This window comes from Salvelinus sp. IW2-2015, unplaced genomic scaffold, assembly GCF_002910315.2.
Source record: "Salvelinus sp. IW2-2015 unplaced genomic scaffold, ASM291031v2 Un_scaffold1670, whole genome shotgun sequence".
NCBI lineage: Eukaryota > Metazoa > Chordata > Actinopteri > Salmoniformes > Salmonidae > Salvelinus > Salvelinus sp. IW2-2015.
This window is the reverse complement of record NW_019943074.1, coordinates 58,863-65,629: the sequence shown is the minus strand read 5'-3', so window position 1 is coordinate 65,629 and position 6,767 is coordinate 58,863. Positions and strand designations below refer to the sequence as shown.

Genomic DNA, 6,767 nt, shown 5'->3' with positions numbered 1-6,767 from the left:
GGTATCTTTCATGTGTGATTTAATGAAAGTTTGATTTTTATGGGCTCTGAGCATAACCTTGATATTGAAAAAGGCCGCCGTAGGCGGACCTGGCTCTCAAGAGAACAAAAGACTGGTCTAACAGGTCTAAAGATACTGGTCTAACAGGTATAAAGATACTGGTCTAACAGGTATAAAGACACTGAAGGCTATCGTAATAAAGTGGACGTACAGAACAGAAGTTGAAGAAATACAACGGTAGAACCAGAGGTAATAATCAGTTCATTAATTTTATTTTGCTCTGGGCATTGAGATACAACTACAAATACAAAGATGATACAACCACAAAGATGACAAGAACAGAAGAGACCAGAACAGACCATTCAGAGAGATACAGCCTGTTAGTCTTCCTGTCTGCCTCTCTGCCTGTCTGTCTGTATGTCAGTCTTTCTTCCTGTCTGTCTGCCTCTCTCTGCCTGTCTGTCTGTCTTCCGGTCTGCATGTCAGTCTTTCTTCCTGTCTGTCTGCCTCTCTCTGCCTGTCTGTCTTTCTTCCTGCCTGTCTCTCTACCACGCTGTCTTCCTGTCTGTCTTTTGTCCTGTCTGCCTGTCTGTCTGTTTTCATGTCAGCCTGTCTTCCTGTCTGCCTGCCCGTCTGTCTATCTAGTCAACCACACAACACCACCACCACACAACAACACTGCAGGGTAACAGAGAGAGGAGATCACTACTAGATTAATGACTCATATCTAACTGATATCTCTTGATGATATCTAATATCTAAATGAGTAAATCAAAACAGAGCACTTCAATCCATAAAGAATGAAATCAATATACTGCAGAATGTGGTCTATCTCTACATGAGCAGCAGCTAGGACTACTAACTGTTAAACTGCAGTATGGGGAGATTAAGATAACGGCAGCAGCTAGGACTACTAACTGTTAAACTGCAGTATGGGGAGATTAAGATAACGGCAGCAGCTAGGACTACTAACTGTTAAACTGCAGTATGGAGAGATTAAGATATTGCTTAGGATAATATAGAGAAATCGTAATGGCGTCTTTTTGTAGGCACTCACTCCGCCATGGTTCGATGGACAAAACCTATGGGAAAATGAATGTTTTTGGATAAACAGAGAAATAAGGTCTGTGGGAAACACAGGTTTAGGAGACCGTACGTTTTGTCCTATGAGATCGTCTTCATCAGCTAACAACACTTCTTGTGAATTTTGAAGCATTTCTGTAATAATTAATTAAAAAAAACACAACAAAGTTTCATAAAGGTCATGTTAACTGACTGATATCTCATAGAACACAACATATAAGACCTCCTAAGCCTGTGTTAACCTCTGACCTTATTTTCTGCCTTTATTCCAAAACCCCATTCATTTTCCCCATAGGAATGTCTGAACAAACCAGAGGTAAATCATTTCCTGTTKTTCGGACGACAAGCTGGGGAGCTCTATAGGAAACTAATGCTAATGGGACTGAATAGTGGGAAATATAACATTAGATACCATATATCTATAGTGCCATGATATAAACACTTTTAAAAATGCAATTATATAAACTAAGCATTTGCAAGCATATGTGTTGTTTGTAACCAAATGTTGTTGATTCTGAATTTGTTTTTAATCTCATTGAATTAAAGCATAAATATATAAAATGTACAAACACACATAAAATATAGATTCTCCACAATGTTTGATCTTTAAAATATTCCTGTAAGGTAAACTAAGAAGAAAATTGCCATAGAAAACCCTGTCTGTCTGTCTGTCTGTCATCCTGTCTGTACTGTACCAACATAGTCACATGCCATCACTATGGTGAAGACAGCTCTGAGAGAGAACATCCATATAGAAGAAAGAGAAAAAACGAAGAAAACCAAAAATGATTGAATAAGTGCCATACTGTAGAAAATAAAAGAAAGAATGGAAGGATTTTCTTGTTAAGTCCTAAGGATCAGCCTTCCTCTTCTTCACTCATCTTCACTTCTGCTCTCCTCAGACTGATTCTGCAGAGGAAGACAACACTATGAGGTCATCAACAGTGGACCTGCTGTGCTGAGACTTCAGCAGACCACAGGAATTAACAACCAAGTCAAAATCCCAACTCTAGAATAGCTCAGAGAACAAAGATAAGAGAGAAGAGGAGAGAGAAGCATAACTTACCTTTTCCTCCTGAACTGCAGAAGAGCAGAGAAAGAGAGAGACAGAAAGACAGAGAGCCGGAGCGTGAGTGAGAAGAAAGAGAGAATGAGAGATAAACATGAGAGAAAGAAGAGAGAGAGACTGAGTGGAGAGAGAGAGAAACATGGAGAGAGAAAAAGGGGATGGAGAGAACATGGGGATGGAGAAGAGAGACATGGAGAGAGACATGAGAGAGAGAAAGAGAGACACATAGTCTTCTGTGAGGGTAATGTTTACTGATCATGTTGTGTATTGTTTATTTCACTTTTGTTTATTATCTACTTCACTTGCTTTGTCAATGTAACATAATACTCAGCAAAAAAGAAATGTTCTCTCATCCTGCCGTTTATTTTCAGCAAACTTAACATGAGTAAATATTTGTATGAACATAACAGATTCACAACTGAGACATAAACTGAACAAGTTCCACATACATGTGACTAACAGAAATGGAATAATATGTCTCTGAACAAAGGGGGGTAAATCAAAGTAACCGTCAGTATCTGTCGTGGGCCACCAGCTGCATTAAGTACTGCAGTGCCTCTCTCATGGACTGCAACAGATTTGCGCATTTCTTGCTGTGAGATGTTTACCCACTTTCCCAAGGCACTTTTTTACTAATTATCTTGAAAGACAGGGTCTGAACAGCGATTTTTGCTGAGTTTATGTTTCCCATGCCAATAAAGCCGATGAATTAAATTGAGAGAAAGAGAGAGACATATGGAGAGAGAAGCATGGTAAGAGAGAGAGAGAGAGAGAGAGAGAGAGAGAGACACAGCTGGTCAAATACCTTTACCCTGTTAGTCTGAAAACCGACCGGGACCCCAGCAGGTTGTCATGGTGACTTACGTTGTCATCCTGGTCTTCGTCGCTGTCATCGTCACTGACGACGGGTTTGGCCTTGGAGCGACTCAGTCTCTTCTTGCCTTTGTCCTTGTTATGGTGACGGGCTCCGATGCTGCTACCGCCACACTCCTTCTTACCTAGCAGTATCTTCACCCTCACTGAATTAGCTGTAGAGGAGAGAGGGAGACAGGGGGATGAGGAGAGAGAGAGGGATGAGGAGAGAGAGACAGGGGGATGAGGAGAGAGATGAGAGAGAGAGAGAAAGCATTACGGCCCAGTAAATGACATGGTACTAAACAGGCCTATAGATGGCGTGCAAACAGAACAGAAATCTACCAAAAAAGCAACCAGTAGCCAAAACATACAATCTCTCCTGAACAAGTGTGTAGTCTTAACATTCCCCTGCAGCAATGAAGGTGTACATTTGGCCGTTTGGAACATAAACTTTATATTTGACAAATTAGCCTCCTTGGTTAATCCAAAAATATTAGATAATGAAAAATGGTTCGATAATGATTGGAGAAATCTAAGAAAATCATTGAGAAATACATCTAATTAAAAACACAGAGAACAAAAATATAGACCTTCAATATGGGGAAACGCTGAGACCCTAAGAACAGAAAAGGAACAGTTGGAATTCCTATATGGAAATGAGGAACCGATAGAACCACTTCTGGGAGAACTGGAAAAAACTCAACAAACCTCATCATGAGGGATTGGCTATCCAAAATGGGGAAACGTGGAGAAATCACTTAGCTAACCCCTACAGCAATAAATCAAATCAAATATTATTGGTCACATACACATGGTTAGCAGATGTTAATGCGAGTGTAGCGAAATGCTTGTGCTTCTAGTTCCGACAATGCAGTAATAAACCAACGAGTAATCTAACCTAACATTCACACACTACTACCTTATACACACAAGGTTAAAGGGGTAATCTAACAAATTCACAATGATTACCTCATACACACAAATCTAAGGGTGAATGAGAATATGTACAAATAATATACGGATGAGTATGTAGTACACCTTACAGTGAAATGCTGAATACAACAGGTGTAGTAACCTTACAGTGAAATGCTGAATACAACAGGTGTTAGTAGACCTTACAGTGAAAATGCTGAATAACAACAGGTGTAGTAGACCTCACAGTGAAATGCTGAATACAACAGGTGTAGTAGACCTCACAGTGAAATGCTGAATACAACAGGTGTAGTAGAACTCACTGTCACGCCCTGGCCTTAGTATTCTTTGTTTTCTTATTATTTTAGTTTAGGTCAGGGTTGAACAGGGGAAATTTTGGTTTTGTCGTTTGGTGGTTATATGGTAGGGTTGGGTTAGTGTATGGGTTTGGGTGTAGTGTAGGTGGGTGTTGAGGTATGTGTCTAGCTGTGTCTATGTTGGTTTAGTTTTGTCTAGGAAAGTCTATGGTTGCCTGAATGGGTTCCCAATTAGAGACAGACTGATTTCTGTTGTCTCTGATTGGGAGCCATATAAGGTAGCCATAGCTTTCGGTTGATGTGGGTAATTGTCTATGTCTGAAACGTTTGTAGCCTGTATGGCACTACGAGTTTTAGCTTCAACGGTCGGTCGTTTGTTTTTTTGTTAGTTTTGACAAGATTGTTTTGTTTCGGTTCTCCTTCTTCTTAATAAAAAGAAGATGGCTTATGTTCCTACTGCTGCGTTTTTGGTCCGCCAATCCTCCACACGATCGTGACACTCACAGTGAAAGCTGAATTACAACAAGGAGTGTAGTGGACCTCACAGTGAAATGCTGAATAACAACAGGTGTAGTAGACCTTACAGTAAATGCTGGAATACATACCAGGTGTAGACCCAATATTAGTGACCACTGTACCCCATGTATGTGTCAGGGAAATACAAATGCCTAGTTTAAAACCTTCGTTTTATCAACAAGAGGAATTCTTTTAAACATTTCAATGTGACCTTAATTTTGGTGACTTTGATTGTATTGCATCTATACTAGAGGTCGACCGATTTATCGGTATCGGCGTTGAAAAATCATAATCAGTCGACCTCTAATCTATACCTGACCCAGAGTTGGCTCTGGACCACTTCTCAAAGGTTTTCAATTGTATTGTAGATAAACATGCTCCCTTCAAACAAMATGTTGAATTAAAAATAGGTCTTGGTTCAGTCCAGAGCTATCTGAAGTCATACACAACAGCGATGCTGCCTGGGCCAAAGCTAGATTCACAGACTCCCAGACTGGCAGTCTTTCAGGCGATTTGAGAAATCTGTGTAAAACTAGTTAAAAAAGAAAAATCTGATTATTATGTAAATACACTATCTGAATGTACAAGGGAACCCAGCTACATTTTGGAAAGCTGTTACATCACTGAAGGGTTGTGTCTCCTCTTCTCTCCCCCAAGAAATTAATTTAGATTCTGGCCCTATTACTGACAAAATTAATATATTTAATGCATTTAATCACAATTGTATCTCTGCAGGCTTTATATTTGAATGTATTTCAAAGCCAGCTCTGGAAAATAATAGTTTGGATGTTGATGGTGAAAATCTACTGAATGATTCTGAACATGCTGGTCAGGAGTTTCATTTCGGAAATTCGCTGATAAAGATGTCATGTACACTTTGCTAACATTACACCAAAGAAAATAGACAGGGGCTGATCATTTGGAGCCTGGTCTGYGTTAGTGTGCAGCACCCCTTACTGCTGCCTCTGCAGCACACATTTTTTTATTTAACATTCTTATCAGAAAGCAAAAMAGCAAAAGCATGGAAGTCCGCATATGTGCTGCCACTCCATAAGGATGGGGATACAAATGATCCTGACAACTATCGCCCCATTTCAAGATCTTGTTCAGCTGAGATTCTAAAATCGTTGGTTAATGTACAACTTCCTTCCTTTTTATCTGACCATTGTATTTTTAATATAAACCGATCAGGGTTTAGTCCTGGGCATAGTACTACCACAGCAACCACGCTAGTTGTTAATGATCTTGTCAATGCCTTGGATGCTAGAAAGAGCTGTGCTGCCTTGTTCATTGACCTGTCAAAGGTGATCGACACTGTTGATCATTCTGTTTTGCTGAAGAAATTCTCAAGAGTCCTGGGATATACAGCCTGTTCATGGTTTCAGAAAGATCTTAGCGATAGAACTCAGGCCATCTGGATAGATGGGGTTAAATCAGAATTATCTTAGTGACAGAACTCAGGCCATCTTGATAGATGGGGTTTCTGTCTGGGTTGTAGATATGACATGGTGTCTGTCTTGTGTTGTAGATATGACATGGTGTCCTGTCTGTGTTGTAGAGCTATGACATGGTGCCTGTCTGTGTTTGTTAGATATGACATGGTGTCCTGTCTGTGTTGTAGAGCTATGACATGGTGTCTGTCTGTGTTGTAGAGCTATGACATGGTGCTGTCTGTGTTGTAGATATGACATGGTGCCTGTCTGTGTTGTAGATATGACATGGTGCCTGTCTGTGTTGTAGATATGACATGGTGCCTGTCTGTGTTGTAGATATGACATGGTGCCTGTCTGTGTTGTAGATATGACATGGTGTCCTGTCTTGTGTTGTAGATATGACATGGTGTCCTGTCTGTGTTGTAAGAGCTATGACATGGTGCCTGTCTGTGTTGTAGATATGACATGGTGTCTGTCTGTGTTGTAGATATGACATGGTGTCTGTCGTGTTTGTAGAGCTATGACATGGTGCCTGTCTGTGTTGTAGATCATGACAAATGGTGCCTGTCTGTGTTGTAGAAA

The 6,767-nt window shown here is 40.3% G+C and overlaps 1 pseudogene; it reads right to left on the bottom strand.

Annotated features, from left to right (window-relative positions):
- Nucleotides 1-250: 250 nt before the first annotated feature.
- Nucleotides 251-6,767, bottom strand: part of LOC112071633 (probable global transcription activator SNF2L2) — a 64,157-nt pseudogene continuing 57,640 nt past the window's right edge.